Source organism: Cyprinus carpio, chromosome A22 (genome assembly GCF_018340385.1).
Source record: "Cyprinus carpio isolate SPL01 chromosome A22, ASM1834038v1, whole genome shotgun sequence".
In the NCBI taxonomy this organism is placed as follows: Eukaryota; Metazoa; Chordata; class Actinopteri; order Cypriniformes; family Cyprinidae; genus Cyprinus; species Cyprinus carpio.
Window position 1 is genome coordinate 8,909,647 of NC_056593.1, and position 22,341 is coordinate 8,931,987.

General features: G+C 37.8%; 1 pseudogene; it reads right to left on the reverse strand.

Moving 5' to 3' along the window:
• LOC109047797 overlaps positions 1 to 22,341 on the reverse strand; it is a 34,266-nt pseudogene that overhangs the window by 4,756 nt on the left and 7,169 nt on the right.

Sequence of the window (22,341 nt, forward strand, 5' to 3'; positions counted from 1 at the left end):
AGATATTATATATATATATATATAAATATATAGCTATGTATATATATTATATATATTATATAATAAAAATCAAGAATTTTTAAAAACAAGAGACATTTTTGTAAAATGTATAAATTAATTATTTTTAAAAGTACTTTTAAATAATATATAAATATAATAATAAAAAAATTAATACGTAAATTTTTTTTTTTTCAATATATTTTTTCTCTTCACTTTTTAAAAATATATTGATATATACACATAATAAAATAACCTGCATATAAAGTGTATTATTATTAAATCATAATGATTTACATAATATGTATTTGTATATTATTATATTATGTATTTTTGTAACTTTTTTCTTCCACTATTACTTTTTCTTGTGAGGAAAAAAAAGTTTAGAAAAATTTGTAAATAATCATAATAATATGAATAAAATTATTTTCTTTTATATATAATGCATTTTTGTTTTTGGCAAATATTTACAAAAAATTTTACATTATTTACATACACACACATATACAAACACATACATATATATACACTCACTTTCCACTATAGTAGGTACACCTTGCTAGTACCAGGTTGGACACCCTTTTGCCTTCAGAACTGTCTTAACCCCTTACAAAAAATCTTCGTGGGACATATATTCAACAAGGTGTTGGAACATTACTCAGACATTTTTGTCAATATTGACATGATAGCAATCACGCATTTGCTGCAGATTTGTGGGATGGCACATCCATGATGTGAATCTCCCGTTCAAACCACATCCCAAAGCTGGTCTATAGGATTGAGATCTGGATGGATCCATGCTTTCATGTTCTTTACACCAAATTCTGACCCTACCATCTGAATGTCGCAGCAGAAATCGAGACTCATCAGACCAGGCAACGTTTTTCCAATCTTCTATAGTCCAATTTTGGTGAGCCTGTGTGAATTGTAGCCTCCGTTTCCTGTTCTTAGATGACAGGGTGACACCCGGTGTGGTCTTCTGCTGCTGTAGCCCATCTGCTTCAGGGTTCGGCGTGTTGTGTGTTCAGAGATGGTATTCTGCATACCTTGGTTGTAACGAGTTGTTATTTGAGTTACTGTTGCCTTTCTATTAGGGGTGCACGATAAATATCGTCCGATAATTAATGTGCATCTCGTCAGTAAAGCCGGTTCTCTAATCATCTGTACGTTCCATCAGGTGCGTGATTTCACAATGAGCAGCTGTTACTACACAGAGCCATTGTTAACTGACAAGCTGCACAAATCCACGCTGATAATGAACGGGATTTGCTGAATTGTTGAGATTTGAAATACTCAGACCAGCCCGTCTGGCTCCAATAACCATTTCCAAACGTTCACAAAGTCACTAAAAATCCCCCTATTCCTTCCCCCATTCTGATGCTCGGTTTTGAACTTCAGCAAGTCATCTTCACCACATCTAGATGCCTAAATGCATTAAGTTGCTGTCAGTGATTGGCTGGATTTGCAATTTGTGTTACCAAGCTATTGAACAGGGCAGGTACCTAAATAAAGTGGCAGGTGAGTGTGTATATATATATATCTATATTATATAGATATCTATATATTCATATAAGATATATATATATATATATATAATATTCTATATATAGATATATATATATATATATATATATATATTATATATAGGCTATATAAAATCTCAGATTGACCATATGGGTTAGCACATTTGAAGTGAATGGGGTTCATCTAGTCACATGACCTCAAGATGACTGCACTCATAAGGAGAGACTGTTCATCCCTATGCCCTAATCCCTTTAACAGGGTTTACCCTCCAGAGTGAGAGCTTCAAAGGGTTAAGGGTTGTAGGGAGACCCAACTTGTTTTCTTGAAGTGCCCTTCTGCGTCATCATCCCGTACCCACACGGAGGCGCCGTCCTCATTCCAAAGAATCTGCCGCAAAAGGATCACGGGGAGCTTGAAGTGTCCCATCAGTTGTACCCTTCGAACCTTCGATCCTTCATTCCGAAGGGCCCTTTGAAGGTGACCAGTTTTAAGCACTTCGGTTTGGAACGACCCTTCAATATGGCTATCCATGATTCGTTTTCACTTCGAAGTGCCCTTCGGAGGGCAATATATCCTGTTTGGAATGCACTGTATGTTTATTTTTGTGCAACTATCAGGAGCAGTCTATGGAAAACAAACAACACTGAGAAGACTGTCGCTGCAAAGTCATCCAACCGTTGGAAACATGGCTGTTCCTGAGCTGCAGGGTTGCACCAGACAGTCAAAACCTAATCATGGCTGATACGAGGACACCGCAGGTGGAGTGATTATCACAAGCCGGCAAAGTTACTATCACGCTAATGGACCAATCAGCTAAGCGTGTTAAGGTATGAAACTGTACAACTTTATATTTTTTACAAACAATTCACACTGAAGTCCACACGTGCAGATGTACAACCAGGCAGCCCGTGTTCTGTTTACTCCACCTGGGTGAAGCGACAAGAGCCTGTGTGTGCATCTGATTACAGTGATCGCCGTCTCGCTCTCAGGCTGTGGTTATGTAACTGTTCCTGGTCAGGTTTAAATCATAATGAGTCCCCCTCCCACTGCTGACTGGACAAAGAGCTTACAGCAGCAATCCTCTCTGCAGCGTCAATGGACACTGTGTGGATGAGCTGCACTTAATTTACTACCAACATGGCCTAAATCTCCAGTCTCTCATTTACCCTTGCAGTGGTAATGGTTGGAGTAGCCTAGTGGTTAAAGATCCAGGCTGGTAATCTAGCGATCTTCACAGTGTCATTAATTGAGACACTTAAACCTCGGGATGCTCCAGGAGGATTGTCGCTTGTAGTAGCTTATTAGAAAGTCGCTTTATCACAAAGGTTGGCTTTCAAAAAAAAGTAGCCGAAACAATGTCCAAATAGCTACTACATCTCACAATTGCTGAGTAATTACATATTACACATACAGTTTAATACATGAGATATTAAGTCACAATTATGAGAAAAAGTTAATGTTTCTCGTAACTGACTCTCTCACAGTGCAACATCTCACAATTGCTACATTGTTTCTGACAGTTTGCAACTTGCTCCTCACAACTGCGATTTCATCTCCTACAATGTGTCTATCCAAAAATTGCAATATTGTGAGAGTCACTATTGCCCAGAAAAGTTCAAATTGTTATTCATAATTCCAAATTTTTCTCCCAATCCCAATGTGACACTTCACAACTGCTTTTGTGCTTGCGTACCTGGCCCCTAAAGTATCAATAAGGTCCAAACCAAATTGTATTGTATTTTTTGGTGGCACCATGTGTTTTGGCTGCGGTACCACTTGTCCATTTGTCCCAAATTATGAACTATTTAATATATATATATATATATATATATATATATATAATATATATATCTATAGATATATATATATATATTATTATATATATATATATATATATAAAATCAAGAATTTTTAAAAACAAGAGACATTTTTAAAAATGTATAATTTATTATTATTTTTTTTAAAAGTACTTTTAAAGTTAGGGTTAGGGTTTCTGACAATTTGAAACATTTTCCTCAATTACGACTTAATTTCAAAAACTGCACTATTGTGAGACAGTCACATTTTACGAGAAACAAGTTTGCAATTATGAGAAAAAGAATTGTTACTTGAAATTGCGACTATTTCTCACAATTGACATCTAAGTTGCGACTTTGTATCTTGGACAAATTGACTACCTAAATTATTGCATTTTTTTTTTTTTTTTTTGATTTTTTTGTTTGCAAGAAAGTTTAGTTCTAATTGTTGTTGTCCTAACTTTTTCCTCACTGCTATATTGTTTCGGACAATTCGCAACATTTTCCTCATAACTGCGATCCATATCTCAAAATGTGACTTCATAATCAAAACTTGTGCTAGTGAGATCACAAATATGAGAAACACACAAGTATCCACTTATGAGGACCTCTTACAGTGGTGACATCTGACTTTGTTTCTGACAATTTGCAACTTTTTACGCATAATTGCAGCTTCATGTCACAAAAAAAACATGAGAATTTTCCAAAAATGTTGATATTGCAAGTCACACTGTGAGGGGGTTATAATTTTTTTAGAATAGAATATTTAGAAGCTGCAATTTTTAGTAAAAAGTTCCAAATTGTCAGAAACAAAGTCAGATGTAACATTGTGAGAAGGTCCTCATAAGTGCATACCTGGTTCTCGTAATTGTGACTCGTAATTGTGTTTCTCCTCTCATATTTTGATAATAATTTGCAATGTTTTCCTTCTTATTGTGATTGTATTTTGTCACAATTAAGAAAAAACATTTGCATTTATGAGAAAGTCAATTATTTCTTGTAATTACAACTTTATTTCTTACAACACTGTTTCTCACAATTTGCAACTTCATAACTCAATGTGACTGAATTTTTTTTAACTAAAATTGTTTATTACAAGAAACAAATTTCGCAATGGAAAAAGTCAAATTGTGAATTACAAAGTAAATGTAAAGTCACAGACGACAAGAAAAAACTGAGATTTAGCTACACTTTTCCCTCCCGTCAAAATTGTGGTAAATTTGGATTCATGATACTGTAAACAGATTTGAACCTTCAACATTTTGGGTTACCAGTCCAGATGTTTACCCCATAAGCTAAACCCAAACAACAAAAGAACTGCTCTCATGTTGGCAAAAACAGGGCATTTCCCTCCTCTTTGGCAGCTTGGAGAGAGGCCAGCAGTGGTGATTTGATCATTAACATTATTCAGTGTTTATCCCGTCACTCACAGAATGCTGTTGTGTGACTCCATGCAATTACGGAGCTGTTTAAAACAAGCTGTTAAAATTAGAGCCAGAAGAATCCAGGCCCGGATAAAACTGTCACATTACGTCTACAGCTACCATCTTAACAGCAAAGCACAGGATGACATGTCCGCAGGTTTCTTGAAAATGTCACGTTTTTAAAAGGATTAAGAGATGTTTTGAAGACATAAAAATGCACTACTTGCTTTAAATGCGTTCACAAGTCTTTAACAAGTGTTAAACACGCCAAGCTTTCCAAGCCGAAGACAACATCTAATCCTGCAAGATTTGTTTGTCTGATTTTTGGGAGTTACTTGCAAACAGACGCAACTGACAAACTCACGTGAACACCCCCTGATTTGACACTGCCAGCTAGTGTTGTGTGTGCTAGCACTTTTTGCAAAAGAACTGAATAGAACCACCTTATTACACAGCAATGTTTGTTTTTTGACAAGAGCCTAGAAATCGAGTCCTGGAGTGACCTTCTTTCCAAACTGCAATGAAGACGTGATTATATAGATTAATGGGATGTTTTTTTACAATATCTTAACTGAAAAGTATGAAACAATTGGATATTCAAACAGCTTCCAGACAGTTTTGCACATTTGCATTCGTGTTAATCAGCGCTATTCATTGTAAATCGTGGGGTCAGTAAGAGATTTTTAAGCATTTTTATAAGTCGCCTCTTATGCGCATTAAGTTCTCTGCATTATATTATAGTCAAAACACAGTAACCACAGAATAATTGTAAAAATATGATTACAATTTTCACTAACTTTTTTATTTGAATATATTTGTAAAATGCCATAGAAGCTGGATTAACTTCAGCATCATACTCCAGTCCTTATAGTGACACATGATTCCATCAGAACTCATTTAATATGCTGATTTGATGCTCCAGAAACATATTTATTAACCATTCATCAAACTGACAACAAGTTTGTGGTGTACAAAGTTTTCAAAGTATTCCAAAGAAGAAAGAATATTGAAATAGAAAGTTTGGTAATGTACATGCTGCTTCCACTGCCATTTTTGCTAAACATAATGCATCGTTTGCTGAAAAAAAAAAGTACTAATTTCTATTTTTAAAACCTTACTTTACCCCAAACTTTTGATTGGGTATGTTAATAGGCATTTGTCCCCCCAAATGAGGAAAAAACGGTGCAAAATAAATTCCCCCACCTAGAAATCACATATGTAATAATTGATTTCAAAACAAATATTGATCTGGTTTGTTCATAGTTCACGTCGCCTTTTGCTGTTGAGCAGAAAAAAAACGAAAAATGTGTTTATGAGGCAGATACAACCAAAACTGACTGCCTATTTGAACAAAGACACAAAAAGGCTGTCATCAAGAAATCATCAGCCACACACTGCGGACATGGGTCCCACACCTGCTAACAGAACATTCAAGAAAGACTGTACAATAGAGGCCTGAAGAGAGATTCATTGCCCTGCAAGCTCAAAACTTTAGACACCTTGTGTTTTATATAGCCTCAGTCAGCATAACCTGCCTGAAGCACTTTTCCCAAAACGTAGACAACAAATGTTCCTTGCCTAATGTACAGGTTTCCAGTCTCACGCTGACCGTATCCAATAAGGATTAAGTCGTGTCAATTAGTATCTATGGGTATAATATCCAGGATTGTGTGAACTGTGATCTGTACTTTGAGCCGCTGCAAATTACTTAAACCCCATCCATTCTTGCTAATGTAGCCTGACTAATGAATTTGCATTAGTTAATTTAAAAATATAACGTATCAATTAGCTTGATCAATAATACAATGTAAAATGGTAATATATATATATATTTTTTTTGTTTTCTAATAAATTTTTTTAATTTTAGAAATATTAAAATATTTTTAATTTAATATTGTGAAATAATACCTTCTTAATTATGATATCTACTAGGGTGAGCGTTAAAATACTTTGGATAGGATAACAATAGTACAGCTCACCTTCCTAATGCCGTCGGCAAGCAGTCCGAAGAACTGTCAGGTTGTATGTGCAATATTCCAAATGAAGCATCCCTGAAAGAAGAAAAGAGCGAGAAAACCTGTAAAATTGCGTGTGTAGTCACACAAAATACAATATAACAACAAAGACACACCCACAGGAATAGAAACAAGAACCAGCAAATCATGTTCATGAAGCCACGAAGGGAACCCCAGCACTGAAGATCAAACGGTGGCTCTCAGTTGGTCTGCTTTTATCCGGAGTAAACCATTACCTGCCCATCCCAGAATACAAGTAACTGTGTCATGGCCTTTGTGTTTTCGGATGTGGGAACGAAAGTAAAGGCTCCAAGGTCGAGACTGTGTTGGCTTTTGTCATGTTTTTTTTAAAGAAAGCAAACCTTTGCCTGGTGGAGTGTTTACAAGTGGGCAGCCTGTATCACAGGTGGGTTAACATCTACAAAGAGTCGAGGTGAAATTAATGTCCATGGACACGACTGGTTTGATCACATGTATGAGAAAGTCCAATTCAGGTTTGTTTGCGCACCTAAAATTATGTTATTGTGTCAATGGAGCAAGGGTTGTAATGAAATGCCTAATGCCTCAGAAACTAAAAGTGGCCCAATACACCACTCCCCAATGCAATGTCAAGGAAACGGTCCTTTGTGCCCACTTTAATTTGAGTTTTTTGCATTATGTATGCGCTTAATTTTATTGTTTATGAGGCAAGCTAGGTTGCCGTAAAAGTGGTGCAGTGTTCTGCTGTGATTACCTTGTCATTAGTCTCCCAGATGTGCCTCAATGGAAAGTGTCAGGCTCCATTGACCCACACAAACACATACTCACATATGCAAACCCTTAACTTCCAGGGGCCTTGTTGTATTGGTCGCACTGCTTCAAGGTAAACACAATATTTTGTCTAACCATAAGTATGTTGATTTTTATTTTAGGTGCACAGAATAATATTTTTTAAGCGATGTTTCCACTTTTAAGTTCGGGATGAAAAAACAAAAACGTGATTGATTTTGAACTATGCAACTTTTGGTTATTATAGGGTGGACATAATTTGCCTCTTCATAATATAAGACAATGTCCTGGCCCGGATTTTTATATTGCCTAAAACATCTCAATGTAGTTTGAACATACCATGCAGGTATGTATATATTACTCGGCCACTCCTTGGCGCGTGAGATTTTTTAGCTCTCGCTGGCGCTGCACCCCGCCTAGCTTCAGTGCTTTGTCTCTCCAGTGTTTTGCACTGTTTTTGTTCGTTTTTTGGCTGTTTTTTTGTTTTCAAAAAAATGAATCAGTTTTTCACCAGTGAGAACGGCTGAACATTCGGCAGAACACAACATATTTTACACCAATTTTCAAATTATTCGGATGTTTTACTGAAACGTTTTTGTCGGCGTAGCAGCGGCGCTGATCAAACGCTTCAGGACGCTCAGATGGGGGAACTAACCGTGCGCTTGGTCCGACTCAGAAGCGCGATTTTGAACGCCATTGCCTAGCTCCGTCGGCAATCTCCGCTCTCTACCAAACAAAAATGTGAACTCCTTCTGCGCATCCCAGACCAAAAAGATTTCTCACACTCTGTTTGCTCTGTGTTTCACGAAACCCTGGCTGATGACCGCCATTTCAGACAGCGCAGCTTCCATCTGCCCGGCTTTTTCGCTGTTTTTAGAGCCAATCATCGACGCAGAATCAACGGGAAATCACGCAGGCACGGACAAATGGCGTTTTACATCATGACTGTGCTTGTACAGATGCACCGTGTTAAAGAGATGTTCTGTTTTCAGATCTAGAAGTCTTTTTGGTCACTACAAGCATTCTATTTGCCGCGGAGTTTCACTCGTTCTCTCCTTGTGAGTGTTTAACATCCCTCCTCCCAAGCACAACGTGAGCCTGGCTTTACAGAAACATCGCTGGGATCAGATCACAGAGGACAGAACAACAACACCACGGAACTCATCTGTTTTAGGAATCATTCGTGGGGACTTTATTAAAGCCAATCTCATCACCGTGAACTGCCAAACCAATACAGACAGCATGTTACAGTGTCCCACCAGGGAGGGACCAGCATGTGGACACTACATAGATCACTGTTACACCACAATAAGGAATGCATATCACTCTGTTCCACATAGCAGCTTCTGGTGGCTTCGTCTGATCACTGCCTGGTTCATCTTATACCAAACTTACGCGCAAATAAACTTACATCTTGCCCTACAACCTGTTAGTATAAAAGACTGTAAAGATGCAGATGGACCACTGAAACACAGGTGGGGCTTTAAAAGCCTGTTTTTAGACGCTCACTGAATTGGCGTGTTTTTGAAGCCATGCTGTGTATACCACCCGATCTGGACCTGAACTCACACAGAGCCGGGTATTAGTTTCTTAGACCATCCTGTATTAGTTTCTGTGAGCGATAGGAATATATGTTATTCCTACCAGGACTTATTTAACAATTCAACAATGATAATCCCATGGTTTGTTTTTTTCAACACGCAAAACTCAGGACTGATCTTCGTCCAGGCCAAAGAGGATGCCTACAGAGAAATGGGGACAGAAAAGGAGTCTTGTATAATCAGCCAAGTGAACACACTGAACAAAAAGATATAGAGTCGGCTAACAAGGGACCTACTACGCTAAAAAGTTGGTAAGATCAGTTCACTTCCACACGAGCACTCAACTTCAGCTTGGGGGGATGGTGGGACAAGGGCTGAGGCAGCCATACCAAACTACACAGAATAACCCATGACCCCTGCACAATGAGGCGAATCATAAACTTTGCTAACAAACCTGAATTGAGTTTTAATTGTTAGATTTTGAAACCCCCCACTATATTCTATTCCATTAACCTCTTATACAGCAAAACCTGGTCTCATACAATTTATTTTATTTTTCGATTTTTTTGGTCAATATTTGTCTTTTTTTTTTTTGTCTGTTGTTTGTTGTTGTTGTGTTGTCTCAGAGATCACACTGGGAAAGCTTAATTGTCATCTACGCTAAAACACAAATTCCTTGTTCCAATGCGCCGAAGCATGACCGTTGGCAATAAGCTCTTGCTGATTTCTGATTCGGAGAAGGTGAGATCTACCGCCGAGAGTAAGTAGGGTTGGGTCCGATCTGGCTTATAGACATCTATATGTTGGCACCAGGGTGAGTCCTCCCCCCTTTTTGAGTGCTCACTTGATTGCTGGCTTTTTATTTCACCGTATCCCACTTAGTCAGAGATTCTCGATCACACGTACGTCTATATTATACTATTGGTAGCGGCAGTTACAAATTAACCACAACAGTTTGTACATAGTCTTACAGTTATTGTCTAGTTGCGGAGTACTGAGGATCTGCAAATTCATTCGCGTCATCATCCTCAGTCACTCTCTCCTTACACCATGGTCTGAACACCGGGACCAAATACAGTTGGTATGGCGACGCGCCGTGATCAACAACCGCAACCGTTTGACCGAAACTTCATTTGCGAAATTTGTGTCAGCAGCGTCATAAATTAGAACGCTAGCGAGCAAGTCTACACTTGACCGCGTCAGGGATTCATGTGGGTGTCAAGCGGCGCATGCGCCGCATCCAGTGGGATACCTCATCACCGCGAGTTTAGTTATACTAGAGTTTTTTCTATTGACCCCCGACCTATATATAATGAATCTATGGGATAATGAATCTCTCTCACCAAATTTTGGCGTAGACAGTCGCGCCAACCTACTACAGAGAAAACGATCAAAGTGATGCAAAAACGCGCCTGTGTTTGTTTCATTCATTCCACTTGAAGCGGTGCTGCGCACTGATCATGATACCACCAAAGTATCGCAAGAGCCGCTTCAAAACATAAGGAGCCATCTGCGCTTACAGCTCTCATGAATGTCATACAATGATTGACCTGCAAAGTGCAAACAGCCAAACCTGGAAATTTTTAGGCAATATAGAAATATATAGAAATCCTGGCAAGGATGCGTTCTAAAAGGTAAAAATGGCCCGTAGCGGTCACCCCTAGTTTACTAGCCTAGATGTTTAACCACACGGTTTTACCACCACCAATTTAAATATGAAGAAAAAACACTAATAAACAAGCACAACCATCTTTTAAAAAACACAACAAAAGGAAACGAGAAGAAAACCAAGGCAAGTTTCCAACAGAGCTTAGCAGAAAAATGTCTTTTTGTTCACACACACTTATATGTACCATATACTGTCAGCAGGATCCAAGATATGGTCGGAGAACACAGCTTGAGACTTTCTCACCAGCCAAAGGCTGCATCCATCTTCTCTCCCCACAGCATAGAGAAATGTTTGAGGCAATCGATTTGGCTGTAGAAACACAGCGGCTTACTGTCACCAATTATAGACTTACATCCCTGAGGATTATGTATCGCCTCAACCTCCAGGAGTGGGAGGCCAGTAAGCGATTGAACCCCTCATTAAAAAAATAGCACATCTTTGTCCATTTTTAATTTATAAAACTTGGTCAGTTTAATAGATGCTTTCATTCAATTCAGGCACTTGCAATGCCAGTATAAGGACAGTCCCCTGCTGGAGTAACCTAACGTGTCCAGTGGCCTTTTCACAAGGGCACATTGGTTTTTGTCCCCTTGTGGGGGTCTAGAACTTTTGCGATCAGTCTCAAAACTCAAATTCTCTAACAGGCGATACACAGACAGTCGTTTAACTGAACACCAATTACAGGCTCAAGGCCATTACCATAAGTGGTAAGTCAACAATGGTATCTCAAGGGAATGTCATCTACTGTCAAATTGGTTTTCTTTTCTCAAAAAAAAAAAAAAAAAAAACAGTTCTCAGATAGGCTGGTCAAGGCATTCACTATAAATCTTCTTATTTACAGTCTTAGGTTTGTTTCAAAAGGCTGGAATGATCAAGCTGTTAACACATGGCGTGTCCTGGGCGAGCCTGTATGGAGCAAAGCTAACAAGCTTAACAGAGATCCTAAAACACACAAGAAGCCTGTAGAGCCATTATGTACCCACCGCCACGGCCCATATTTGTTTGAGCGATAACAGATTTACTGCATAGCAGTGATCTTGAATCATACGGGTCAGAGGTTCCTCAAAGACGTAAAAGCTCTGGTAACTTCAATGATCAATATGATTTAATAAGTCAAAAGCTTTCAAAGCCACACTCCAACTTGTGCAAGACCAGATGCGTGTCTTAGTGCAGGCTATAAGATGAATGCAAAGTAAAGAAATTACATGGCAATGAAAGCCCAGAGAGTAATTCGGACTGGATTTTTTTTTTTTAGTTGACCCTAAGAACTGGTGGAAAAAACAGACAGGGGTGTGTGTTTTTTTATACAAGGGTCTTGGTGATGTAATGGTGCCAGTGATCGAATGAGGAAGTTCCTCAGATTAAATTTGACGTATCACATGCAGTATGAAACTAAAGAACCAGGAAACCCAATCTCAGAAGTAAACCCACGACCCTTTGCAATAAGGACGGGTGTGTGGAGCCCCCAAAAGAGACCTAGAATCGCTATATTACTCTATATTGCTATATCATGTTTTAGTTGGTTCTCAAACGGACCAAAAAAATGGACTAGATTTTGCCATACCTGGCAGATTAGGACCTTGCTTTGCTAGCTCACTGGATGACTGCCACTGCTTCCTCGTTGAAGTACTGTTGGCCAATATTTGGGCAGACAGAGAACGAATTTCTTTCCTGTTCTCCTACATAACGGGAGGAGCGCTGCCAATGTCTGAACTGTCCACATTAGACTGGAACCCGCCCCCGTCGCACGGTCACTAGAGCACAGTCTCGCCAACTTGTGGTAACAGATGTAGCACTGGGTTCCCGTTGAATGATATTACACTGTCCCCCCCTGCCAACAAACCATCTGAACCTAGCATGTTACTTGAAATTGTTTGTCTCTAAAAATACACGGCCGTGAAAACAATAACTTCCGGTCATGTTGTTCATGCCATTATAATGTGTAATCACCTGTAGGTTATTAAGTTTATTTCCAAGTAGGGCGTAGTGGTGGGAAAATGTCTCTTCAACCTCAAGATCAATGATGCAGCCTTTTGGACAGATAGAAAGCCCATTGCTTATGTCTAATATGGAATCAAAACATTACATTTCCAGTAGCCTCCCTTGAAAATGTGGGGCTACTTGTTGCTAAGCCACAATAGGGTCCACTGTCTGGTGCCATCAAGCAGGCGTGCTAGTGCAGTACCATGGCCATGCCGGCGTGGTTCCTGTGCGAGGCTTTCCGGTGCTTGAATCGTGCCGCGTCAGTGCTTCCTCAGGGCCCAACGGCCTTGGGTTTTTTTGCCCGAAAAAACCTTGTGGCCAACATCGGGCCAGCTTGGGGCGATGGGAGTGTTTGTTATGGAACAACTGCTTAGTTTCTCCACATCTGAGATGCGTCAGGTGCAGACGAATCAGTTCTGTAAAGCTGAACTCAGCTATAACATCCAGCATCAAAAGCATGCCCACAAGCGGCCGCTTGTTTATCGTGTTCTTTTTTTGTGTATCTGGCTAGTTTCCAGTGACGTTATTTTTCTTATTTAGTTTTTCTGATAATTTCTCATTGGTGGTGAAATGATGGGTTTGCATGACGTTGTTCCTGGATAGCAGTGTAAAGGGCGGGTTTTAGTGAAGTTGGAAGTGGAGCTTTCTGGCTGCCAACGGTTGAAACGCAGCGCTATTTTGGCCGTCGGTGCTACAGGTCCCAGTCTTTGAGCCCCCGTCCGGCCCATTTAAAGCAACTTGGCCCGACAGTGTGGAAAAGCGGTCTAATGATGCAGAATGGATCAGCCAAAGGTGCAGCATGTTATTATTTTCAGAATACACAATCCCGTTTTTATATCCAACATCTCGTTGTAGTTTCTTCTTCCTCTAGAGATGTTACTAACTCATGGGTTCCACACAGACTATTCACACTTTCCTTCAATGGTAATGTCCCCATTCTTGTTTCCCATCAGGCACCCCTTCCCTCTCATGGACACATCATAACTGTTTTTTACTTACTCTGAATTTAAAAAACCAATTGCTAGGGCATTACATAAACCATGTCACACGGTTTGTCTCCACGAGTAGGCATGGCTAAGACCGCCAAGTGGGGGTTCGCACTGGGGACAAAGCGTTTGTTCTTTCCCTTGCGCGCAGCTAACATTCACATCTTTGTGGAGAAACCAAAGCTCAATTAATCTCTTCAAAGACAGATAGGATGGCAAATCAGAGAAAAAGAAGTGCCATAAGACCGCAACGACTACTAAAACGTACTGCAGGATTTGTATGCAGGGTTGGGGAGTAAACTGGAATACCTCATAACAGCATTATGTAATCAGGATACAAAAACTGGTAACTAGTTCGTCATAGCTACGTGCAAAAAACAAGGTAAGGCAGATTACACAGTTACAGGTTTGGTAAAAATGGGAATACTATCAGGATAACCAAGTTTTCATTTAAGTAAGAATGTAAGTGATGACAAGCTTTTGCATTATTATAAAATAATTGATCAGCAGTGGTGATGTCCGGCCATGAGAGTGGAGTGCAATGCAATGCAGTTTATTATGACCAAGAGCGAGAAAGAAATGGACAGACAGAGACGGATTGCAGTTATTAAAGCAGTGTATTAGAGTCAGAGAGAGAGATACAGACTGACAAAAGAGTGGAATAGAGATATTAATTGTGTGAGAAATTACACGAGTCTGTGCATTCCTTCCCGCATTGTATTCTACTAATAGCGACACTGTAATTCCATTTGCTTCAGTAACAGCACTGTTATTAACCTCAGTAGTGAGAAAATGTCATGTAGCCTTTAAATTGCTAACTTGTTTTACAGGTGATAAATCATCACCGAGCAGTGCTGTACAATATGTGTCGGTGCACATGAATGTTTCTATTTGGTGCGAATATGTGTGTCTGTCTTGTATATGTGTTCGTTGAGAGATTGCAGCGAGCGGTGAGACAGATTGTGCTTTCCACAATAAAATAAAACTTAATTTTGTGGCAAGAACATCCTATTGTGTTACTAATATTATTTGCTTGTTCCATATCTTGTGTGGGTTGTGGGTTATGGCCCTGTTGTATAAGGACCTCTGAAATAAATTATATCCTTTAGAATGAAGTACGATGGACATGTACTAACACCAGTCAAACGCAGAATATCCCGCATGACCACATGAGCAAGTCCTCTTCATTGTCATCTGTTCTTTCTTAGATTTGCTTTGATAAAAGTTGTATTCTGTATTTTTCTGTTGCCAGAACCATTTCTGTTGTTTCTTGTTTCATGAGCAGAGCATATTTACAACGACATGGCATTTTCCGTAAGTATTTTATATTGTGCATCAAATAGTTGAGATTTTGCATCATATTCATAATAAATCTAAGCATTTTTGATTTAAATTGTTAGTGGTTGTTTTTTTCTTCTCTAGCTGGAAGTAACCCCTCCAAAAACATTCTTTAATATTCCACAATGTTCCTGTGGATCAGTTGGTAGATGCAATTGCGTAGCAAGCGCAAAAGGTTGTGGGTTTCATTCCGCAGGGAAACACACGTAGCTGGTAAAAAAACATCTATGTTAAGTGTTAAAACGGTAAGGTCGCTTTGGGATAAAAGCAATCTGGCTAACTGCATAAATTGTCATGGTAGCACATTTAAGCAGAGCTTAAAACAATAATGACAATAATGGGACCTAGAATGCCACTTGGACATTAAAACTGGCAAAGATAAATAGTTACTTCCCTACATCCCCAACGAGCATTTATGTTTTTATAAACTAGGTCAGTTTTAAATATTCGTGATGATTAAAGTGCCTTGACAGTGCTTGAAAAAAAGATTAAAAATTTAAGAATGCCATTATGAAGGCATAAGTTCATGAAAACCAAAATATTTTATTTAATAATATGAAATTGGATTTGCACACATCAAAATGAGTATCTAAATAATACTAAACACTAAAATAAATACTGTAATATAATATTTACAAATCAATCTTTATGGGAAAAAGTGTTGGATAAAGTTTAATCTTTTTGAGAGTTTCAAGAGGCTTTTGAATCTAAGTGGCCACAAAGAGTGAATGAAACAACTAGACATGGCTGACCAATAAACCCACTAATTAGGTAGCACATAATTCCTTATGTGTGTTAAGAAACCATGACGGTCAATAAGTAAAAAAATAAAATCCCTTGATGCTGAAAATATAAAGAATACTCAAATGGGGCATTTCAGCCTGCTGGGAAAAGCACTTATGACTGACAGTAAAAATAAAGCTGCTGTTTCCTGTTTGCATTCATTGACTGATCTCTTCCAACTGTTTGGAGGCCAGAGGTAATCTATACCGGAAGCAATTACAGCCCTCTCAGAAAGCCGGCCTAAAAGATCATGGTGATCTGCCACTGAAGCATGACAGATTTAGAAATGTGGCCTCTTCACTATTCAGTGGTATATGGCTCTGAATCATTAGTCAACGAGAGTCCACTTTAACAATGAGTGCTTCTGTTCGATGAGGCCATGGGTCGCCCCGTCTTTCTACATGTCCCTCATTATATATGCAAGCATACCAGAATATGCAGCTATGTGCTTGGCCTGGGTGAACTTTAAGACTTCTGTGTTTCTGGGTCAGTGAGGGGTCAAATCTCATATGGTGGTGCCAAACAACCAAGAGGACTGACTTACCCACAACACTAACTAAATGGTAATGAAAAATGCTATGTGTCTGTGATTTCTGTGTGACTGAGCCGTTTTAAAAGAGGAAGGACAATGTTTTAGGACATGGAAATAATATCTCCATGGGAATTCCTCATCATTTTGAGATTATTTATTCTTTAAATAAAATTGATTACATTTTTGGCCATTTAATAAGAAACCGACAACTATTTAAACATTATTAATTAAAAAGATACTTAATGTTATATTTCAATTTTTAAAAAATGTTTAAAAATTAATAAACTGTTAAGGCCAAAGTATTATATTTTTTATTATTATGTTTTATATATATTTTTTAAATATATTATATACATAATTGTTTTTTGCATGCTAACTCCACCAAGCCATGACTCCAACATCTATTGTCTTTTTTTTTTCCTGTCTCCTAAATTGTAACCCTACCCATTTATTTATTTTATCACCCTTTAAATATTATACTGTGCTGGGAAAACTTTTTTAAAAAAAGCCTTGGAAACCCACACTCTAGTTTTAAAATGGCAACAGTATTATCCAACAGGAGGACTCCATTCACAACAGAATTGTGCCTTCTTAACCATTCACAAATCTAGATTACTCACCACTCACCATCTGCATTGAGTCTAGAACTTGTCACAGATGGTTTTTTTTCTCCTGCTCAAGGGCCTTAAGTATGTCCCGCCACCTTCTATGTATGGCAGTCAGCTCAAAGGTTTTAGTGTCCTGTCCTTTTTGCAAACCGAAGTCCAAAAATTCAGCTCAAGAAGAGAGATTACATGAGCACGCTGACCAGCCATAATCCCAAATTAAAGGTCAGAGATGTTGGACCCAGAGGGAGCAAGATAATCTAATCCTGCTTCAACTATGAGCATCACAATATAGATGCACAACAACTATCTGGTCTGTCAGCTTCATGCTTGCAAAAACGGCAGTGTGGTTTTTCCACTTTGCCTGTTTATTTATCTGGGCAAAGAAGTTTATAGCATTAAAAACCCTGTGAGCCACAGGAGAGACAATATTTTGTGCGAAATCAGATTAGAGTACACTGTGCAAAAAGCGAGGGAGGGGAGAGTGGTGGGGGGAAGAGAGGCTACTCAAAGGTTTAGTAACAATTGAAATTCTTGCATTTTTAATTAAGTTTTGCAGTTGATGTGGGATATGCAGCCGTCTTACTGAAGGGGAAGATATGAGGCATTGGAGCCGGAGATAAGAGCTCTATAGGCTTCCTCTGGTGTTTTCTTCAGGTAAATCACCTGAGACAGGAAAAAGGAAAGGAAGTGACATTAGAGCAACAGCAAAGAAGCTGAATGCTAGGTACCACCTCTAAACTTAACATCAGTGTTGTTATTGTTAACTAAACCATTACAAATTATTTTGGTAATTATTAGTAAATCATTTCATAAAAAAATATTTTTGTGGTAACTGAAAAGCTGACTAAAATGAAATAAATACTAAAATGAAAAACAAACTTGAACTTAAATATAAACTGTTGCACTGAAACTAACAAAAAAAAAATAAGCAACTACTAAAATTACTTAAACTGGGAAAAAAAAAGAATCTATATTGAAATAATTCAATTATATATTTCTAATATATATAAAATAAAAACAAAATGACAAACAACACAATAACTAAACTTAAAACAAACAAAAACAAAACGTAAGCTAAAAATATAAAATTAAAAATAAAAAACCCAGCTTGAAAATATAAGTAAATACCTATAATTATATCTTTACAAAATCACACTAAAAAATAACAGTTTTAACATAGTCTTTCATCTAGTTTCCTTCAAAGGGTTCTCCAATTCAGATTAACTGTATGCACTGTGATGCACTCGCTTTTCTTATTTTTTATATTCTTCAACATTTAGTCAATATTTTAATCCATTTTAGTCGCATTTCCCCACTTATTAAGTATTGAACAATCGCAGTAAAATGACATTAGATATTTATTACTTCATAAAAAGATTTTTTTAATCACAATCTGACTTCTAGAAAGAACTATTTATACACAAATCGGACATTGCTACTTCCCCAACTGCCTATTCAATCTTTTTTTCCTATTCACATCTGTCTGTGTTCCTCTTTATCCCATACACAAATGCACTTTCAGGAAAATTATTATGTTCGGGCAGAATTGTGTCAGCACAGATAAATAATGTCTGGGGACTCAGCACAATGAGGGCCTTTGTCAAGCTGGAGACGCACTTGTCCGCTGCACAGTGCGGGAGGCACACACAGACTTGCTGAAGCGATTAGTTTTAGCGCGTTTCATCTACTCCCCTACACCCAACGCCACAACTCCCTCTTGACATCATGAAAAGAAAGGACTCTATAATAGACAACCAGCTCACTCCTTACAAGCATTTCTGTGGTTTGACATGTCAGAATGCAGCAGGACGGTGGCCAACACGAAAAAGAAACCTTTGTGCACCACGCCAAAGCCCAACATGCATTAAACACAGAAAAAAGGTATCAACCTTCAAAATGAAAAGTTATGTAATTTACCACACTCGTTCTTGTAAATGCTATATTGTCCATGGAAAATAAATGAAGAAATTTTTAGTTTGTGCAAGTCGCTTTTTCCATACAATTACAACCATCGAAGCTTCAAACAGATGCAAAAAAACATAATAAATATCAAATTAAAAGTACTTTTCACTACATTTTCTATTTATGAACAAATCATTCAGACCAGTTTTGTGAACTGCACCAATCGATTCACTGAAATTATTCAACTAGAAAGAATGATTCATTCACAAATCTGACAAAGCTACTTCTCTTATGAATGTGATTCTGTAAATAACTCCCGCATTTTTCAAGAAAGTACATCGTAACTGACTACAAGTCGCACCAAGTCAAAAATGCATTGTTAAGAGAAAAATAAATAAAGTTGCATTGGTACACTTACAGTACAATTACATTTTATTATTTACATTCATAAAATAATCTAAAATACCAGTATTAAAATGAAAATCTACAATTAATGGTGTGTGGGAAATGTGCTACAAATAAACTTGGCTCGCGTATCTGAGTATTGGTCACAAATCCAAATGTTTTGAATGCATCATGTTAATTGCATTATATAAGTTTCAGCAATTCTAGATAATGTGGTAATGATTGTACAGCTTCAGAAGATGTGTAATATAGTCATGTAGCCATTTTACAATGGTGCATTTGCATCTTTTATGACACTTGAAAGCTTGAAAGTCTCCATTCATTGTAACTGCATGGAAAAGAGCGACCTGCAAACTCTTCAAAATATTTTCTTTTTGTTCTACAGAAAAACGTCATAGAGGTTTGAAACAACGTAAATAACAGAATTTTCATTTTTGGTTGAACTAATCTTTTTAAGATCTCCAGTACTTGACAAAACACAAAACACGAACTAGAGTGAGGTCAGAAGTGTCTGTTTTTGAAGGCTGCCTGTTCTGCAGGAGGCCAGAGCTTTATAATTTGTGCACGAGCTCATGAAATATGCACCGGTCAAACAATTAGCTAAACAGTTCGGCAGATTAAGTTCAATCCCGTGAGAAGGGTCAGTACTTGTTTGTTTGTGTTGCGCCCTACTGTCCCATGTGACTCTGATGGAAGATCTTGGCCCAGCTGTTCAACCAGTACAAATAATCTCCTTCATATGAAAAAACTGGGTCGTCTACTGCAGAGCAGATCAGCAGCAAACATCTGCTCTTGCCAGAGGAGCACATCCCACACAAGCCTGGATCAATAACGAACCTACTTACAGAAGATTCACAGCAAGTGCAGCTCACCAAGGCTACATTTTATTTGATGAAAAATACAACAAAAACACTAATATTGTGAATATATTAGTTACAATTTAAACTAACTGTTTTGTGTTTTGAAAATATTTTAAAATCTAATTTATTCCTGTGATGCAAAACTGAATTTTCAGCATCATTACTCCAGTCCTTCAGTGTCAAGATGATCCTTCAGAAATTCTTCTAAAAATTCCATATACAAGGGAATCAAAAACATCCAAAAGAGTGGAAAGTTGAGTCAGAGCCACAAAAACATCGAACACAGGATTTATGATGGCACACAGCCATTGCGTCACAGTCCAAAGTCAGATTATACAAAAAGCCAGATTATAACTTGTTATGGCCCTCATCCAATTGAAAGCAAGGGACATTATATCCCCCCTCTTTGAATAGTCCAGAATCAGGAAAAAAGGTTACTGATATTGTATTGTATATCGGTTCCCTAATATTTCAATTTGCAGTTCTTGTTGGAAAAAGTTAACAATGGCTTCTTTGAAGGAAACTGGAGAAGCATCTGTCATACCACTTCCTTTCCATGTTGCCGTTTAGGTCTCATCAATATTCATGAGGACAGAACCATTCGAATCTCCCACAGCTTATCTCATAGTGAAATAGTAGCTGAATACTGAATATACTTGAGTAAATGTGCCGAACAGGTAATGAATATTATAGAAAAAAATTGGTGCCATGACCCTATAAAACTGGGGCAGTCATTTAAAAGAAGGGCTTATAAGAATGATACACTGACCCACATTACAGCTGGCACCTTTGCCTTTGACAAAGCCAACACTGCCATCTGAGCAATAAATCTGCCCAGACCGGAGTGCTTCCTGAGAGCGCCAGGAACAGGAAGAGTGGAGATGTCCAATGGCGCGATCAGCTGGCATGGCTCATACGGTCATGGCATTTCACAAGGGCCGCTGTGTACGTGGTGGTCTAGATGAATGAATGCAGTGGAACAGGACAAACTGGCATTCGAGCCAGTCAAGGACATAGTTATTGTGCCACCACAAAGCGTGGGGACTACCAGTCAGTCAGCACTCTGTCGCTGTCTCTGAGGGGGAGTTTGGAATGAGGATACTGGCAAATATCCGAGAAGACTTTGTACGACAAACAAATTTGCTGTCGATGTGGGAGGACTGTTGGTTTTAATGGAAAGTGGCTAATTTGCAGGGCCATGACAGATTCCGCTCTGGATGCGAATCCTCAGGTTCCGGTGAAAGTAATTAACAGTAGTGATGGAGGAAGACAGAAGGACAATGGACGTGGAATACTCACAGCATAAGCACCGATGAGCACAGCAGCGTTAGCCCTTTTGCGCTGGTCAAAGCTGGTGTAGTGCACAATCCTCTTTCTGGTCAGTGTAAACGACTGTAAAGAAAAACAAATGCATTAAACTGCAATCAAACTTCAAGAATACATTTTAAATATGCAATTTTTGGATAGCTTGCATTGCATCAATTGTTCAATGTAGTTTTCATTCCATTTTATAGAAAATGAAACTCAAATAGCATGAGGTTGCATAACTAATCTGTGGAAATTTTACATTTAAAAAAAAACAATGCTATACAGCATCAATGGTTAACTGGCATTTTACAGAAACAAAACCATGTTAAACCAAGAGATTGATGGACATTTTTCACTAAACTTTTCATTATTATTTTAACAAACACCAAGTTTAGTCAAATTAAAGTTACATTTTTCATCCGTCTTTCAAAATATTAAAAAAAGTGTTGCATTATACAATTTACATCAAATTGAAACATCAAGTTCAATCAACAAAATAATTTAATCTTTCAAAATGTACATTTGCATTTCAATTTCAGAAATTAAAATGTAGTTTGTTACATTATGCAATCTATATCAACTGTTAAACTTTTTGCAAAAAAAAACAAACCAAACAAATTGCATAAATCTGCATCAATAATTAAACTTGGGTTTCTTTAATAGAATATTTTATCCATTTTTTCTTTTTTTACAAAAATTGGAAATTGTATCAAAAGTAATGCAATTTTAATTAGAAAAAAAATCATCATTAATTTAACATGGTTTTCATTAGAGTGGTATTTAAAGAAACTCCAATAAAATTGGATGAAATTTTTTTTTTATGCTATTTTAACCAAAATGATCAATCACTGCATTAAACTTTTTGTTAATGCATTTTAACATGAAGAGAAAAAAGGAACTGC